Here is a 4,357-nt window from a genome sequence, read left to right as displayed (position 1 = left end):
AGTTGGAGACCCAAAATGGGTTATGGCAGGATATTGTGCGTGCTAGATACCTTAGAAACAAAACTGTCACTGAGGTTTGTGCCAGGTTTTCTGATTCACCATGCTGGAAAGCTCTATTGAAGGTGAAAGAGGTGTATTTGGCGGGGAGGAAAATTAACATAGAGTCTGGGAATATTGCCCAGGTGTGGATAGATCCCATCGATGGGCTGCTCCCTTTTCGGGAACAATTCCCACAACTCTTCTCAATACGCACTGATCCTGAATGCACGGTGGATAAGATGAGTCTTGTGGAAACTAACACCTTCTTCAGATGGGGGCTTAATGCTGAATTGTCTGAACAATGGAAAACGATCCGTGCCACGGTCGGCAGTCTAACTTTGACCAGTGGTAGCGATTGGGTATCTTGGGGGCTTAATCAAAAAAGCAAATTCTCGACTAAGTCGGTCTACAAATGGCTGGAGAGATCTATTAGTGGATGCCACTATAGATAGATCTGGAGAGCCAAGTTACCTCTCAAAATTAAAATCTTCCTTTGGCAAATGTCGCAGGATGCTGTGCTTACTAGGCAGATCATGCGCAGAAGAAAATGGCCTGGTAATCCTTGTTGCTCCTTCTGCAACGAGGTTGAGAGTTCACAACACCTGTTTTTCACCTGCCCTGTGGCGAAATGTCTGTGGAGATCCGTTGGGATCGTGCTGGGTACTGATAGATGCCCCAGTAGTTATTGGCAGTACTATGCGTGGTGCCATGCTTTTCTTCCTGGGGGAGAGAAATTTTACAGCAGCCTGCCGGGCTATCTGGCTGGCTCGAAATCGAGCCACTTTTGAGAAGATAATGATCAAAACTCCTTTTGAGATTGTCTGTTCCATGTGTTCTTTTTTACTTTATTGGACAGGTCTGCAACAAGGAGAGGATGCTAAAAAGCTACGTTCAGGCACAGAGCAGGTCAGGACGGGGACCATGAAGATGATGAAGCTGTGAGTGGCTACTAGGCAACCAATCACCGGAGAGTGATCTGCTGGAGTTGCGCGCCAAAGTCTGAAGCCTTCTGCTCCTGCCGCTTCGTTTAGATTTCTGTTTTGGTCTGGTGGTATCAGTTTGGCCCCTGGTGGTCGGTTATGTAATAGCCAGTTAGTCTTATAAACTTTGATGCTGCTCAGGTTTTCGCCCCATGGCACTTGTCACGATGTCGGGCGAGTGTGGTGGGTTTCCTGACAGTGCCCGAACTCGCTTTTTTCCCTTTCCTTTCTTCCTGAACTTGTTTCTGGAACTGCTGTATTTCCGTTCTTAGCAATGGAAAGGGGTTAAAGCCCGGTTCAAAAAAAAAGTACCATGATTTTTAGGCATTTTAGAAAATCGCGGAATAAAATGGCCCAATGTCGTACATGTTGTAGTGTGATACCATTGCTAGATTTAATCTTCAGGATTGACATAAAATCCTGGATTAATCTCGTAATCAGAACACCACACCATTTGATAACAAACGGAAGCGTGATAAAAACCTGTGATGGCCGTGGCCGTGGATGGCAAAGGCGCAATCCCGTTCTTGCTAGAAGCGGGCATGGTGAATTGCAGCAGCAGCAGTCCAGGAGCTCCACCGCCCACCGTCATGATCCTCATGGCATCTCCAGTGGTGGAGATGCAGCAGCTGGTTTCGGATGCATTTAGCGCCACTTTGGGGTGCACTAACTCCAACCAACCATTGGCATGAGCGCCCATGCAAGTGCTGGATGGCCCTCATCCGCATGGAGGCAGGCAGCAAGGACAAGGCCATGGACCCATCCACGAAGGGATCCCTCACGCCGACTCAGCAACTAGTATCGACGGCCACGACACGATTATGATCTCCCCGACGCTTTCTCTTTCTTCTTGCACTCGGCCCGGTGTGCCTGCGCGCCTGCAGTGCCGCCGTATATGGATAGGTGGGTGCTTTCTTTCAGCGCCCATTTGTTGTTGTTCCGCCGAGAACGATCGCTTGTGCACTAGTCCCGGGCATAGATAAATACAGCAGCTTCTTTCGTTCGGAAGGCACAGGCGCATCCTCTCCTCCCACTAGGCATCCTCGCCGGCGCTTGCACTCAGGGACGCCGCTGCTCCCTCTCTTCCATTGAGGATCATGAAGACATCGATGCTCATGTTAACAATCGTCGTCCTGGTATTTGTTTGTCAGGTATTTGGGCCATTTTACAGTTATTTTTTTCATCAAGACCAATTTGTTCGTCAGGTATTTGGGCCATTTTACAGTTGACTATGCTATATTCTGGTTGCAGATATTAGAGCTTATTTTCATCTTGTTCGATTCGAAAATGGATGCCCTGAGGCTGAGAGGCGATGCCCGGTCTACGCAATGGTTGGGTTTGTATTGCAAAAATGCGCTGCCTACTGCCTAGCCTCTGCAGTTTCCTTGTTCTAGCACTATTTTACTATATTGATTGTTTGAAGGACCGATAATAACCTGTCATCATTGTGTTGAGATATCCAGTCTTTTCGATGAAGGTGTAATCAGCTAGGGCACGCGTGTTTCCTGAACTTTGTGAGTCCATCCCGGTTACTCCACCCCACGGTAGAAAGTGCGACATGAGTTGATGCAGATCTTTCTGCAACTCACAGGGAACTAGAGATGTACTCTCCAGTAAAGGGGCGTGCGAGTGTAGGTTCTGCTAACGTTAAGACCTCCTTAACGTGAGCAGAACCTGCACTCGCACACCCCTTTACTGCAGAATGCACTTTCGTTCCCTGTGAGTTGGAGAAAGGTCTGCACCAACTCATTTCACACTTTTTATCGTGGGGTGGAGGAAACGGGATGGACTCACAAATTTCAGGAAGCACGCATGTGCTAGCTGATGACACCTTCACTGAAAGTCTGCATATATCAAGACAAAGATGGCAAGGTTATTATCAGGTGCTTCAAATAATCAATATAGTAAAATAGTAATAGAACAAGGAAACTGCTATGGGCGGTGATGGCGTTCTTCTTGGCCGTGTGGGCGGCGAGAGGTGGTGCAGTGGGTGGCTTGGGCGCGCTTTGTCTCTGGTGGTGGCGATGCCCCGATCCGGACATGGAGTTTTGTGATTGTCGTGCTTTCCCTCAAGACCTTATGGTGACGAGGTGGAGTTGCCAAGCAAAAACTCCGCGCTTTGGCGCCGGCGAGGGCGCCGCAATCTTCTTGAAGATGTTGTCGTGGTGCTCCTCTTCGTGTCCGGGTTCCGGGTGAAAATCTTTGTCTGTTGTGGACTCGGCAACGGCGAAGCCTAGCGCTGTTCTCCCTCCTGGGGGGTGTTGTCGTGGAACTTAGGTGGTATAGGGCATAGCGTGGTGGTGTACTCAGTTTGCGGTGTACTCTTGTTCGGTAGTGTAGCCGCGTGCGTCCTGCGTGATCCGGTTCTCCTAGGATCGACATTGTATGAGGGTCACCTCATCTTCTTGTATCGTTTGACCGTGTATTCTGTTTGGCTGTTGCTTTATATATAAAGTGGGGCGAAAGCCTATTTCGAGAGAGGGCTTATGTTGTTGTTTTCCCAGCTGACTTTTTATGTCTTCTTTACCTTCCTCTCTGTTTCTTTTTGTAAACATGTGTTTAGGTGCGTCTATATGATGCTTGGCTTTATTTATAAAGTGGGGCGTGAAGCATTTTTCGGCAAAATGTAACATGAACCGCCAGTTCTGAATCAATATTATTTGGTGAATTTGCTATTAGTAGATTGATAAGGTTTTGTTTGTTTGTTCGTTTTTGTTTGAGTGATTGATTGGTAAGAATGTGGCAACATGGATTGATCAGCTCAAATATTCGATATACTCATTTTATTCTCCTGGGAGTATGTATTCAATACACCTCGTGTACACATCTATTATATATCTGTACCATTCTTAATATATCTCATTAATTATTCTAAGATGCCCCAACATGAGTTGTATGAAAAAAAATCGTTCGCACACAAACTTCTTTTGTAACAAACCCTTTTTACGTAAAAAAACCAGTATATGCTCAAACCACCAAAAGGACAATGGCACCTTCCATGAGCAGAGTTGCCGCTCCAGCAGCTATATCTGAATTGAGACCGTTGGCATCATTCCCACCGGACACCTGCTCTTCTTTCGTTCTTGGTATGGATTGATGCCAAATCCTATTCGGCTCCGCACCAAACACGATAATGGAACGGACCCATTATACTGGAATAGAATCATGACATTCCATTACACTTCGTTCCCGAACCAAACACACCCTTAAGCGCCGAATATAGGCCAGCTGGTACAGGGGGGAGCTCCTATTGAAAGCTGTAGGCGCCCGTTCGCATCGCCGGCGCCTGCACGGACGCGAAGTGGACCGGCCCAGCAACCTGCTGAAAAGCAAAAGGT

General features: G+C 47.5%; 1 long non-coding RNA gene across 1 annotated transcript; it reads left to right on the top strand.

The window, feature by feature from the left end:
* Window positions 1-1,864: 1,864 nt before the first annotated feature.
* LOC123133777 (uncharacterized) lies at window positions 1,865-3,499 on the top strand. The gene is made up of 2 exons (XR_006465389.1): window positions 1,865-2,170; window positions 2,271-3,499. It is a non-coding gene; the product is annotated as an uncharacterized lncRNA (long non-coding RNA).
* The last annotated feature ends 858 nt before the right edge of the window (window positions 3,500-4,357 follow it).

This window comes from Triticum aestivum, chromosome 6B (assembly GCF_018294505.1).
Source record: "Triticum aestivum cultivar Chinese Spring chromosome 6B, IWGSC CS RefSeq v2.1, whole genome shotgun sequence".
NCBI lineage: Eukaryota > Viridiplantae > Streptophyta > Magnoliopsida > Poales > Poaceae > Triticum > Triticum aestivum.
Note: the sequence above shows the minus strand (reverse complement) of the source record. Positions and strands in the feature narration are given on the sequence as shown.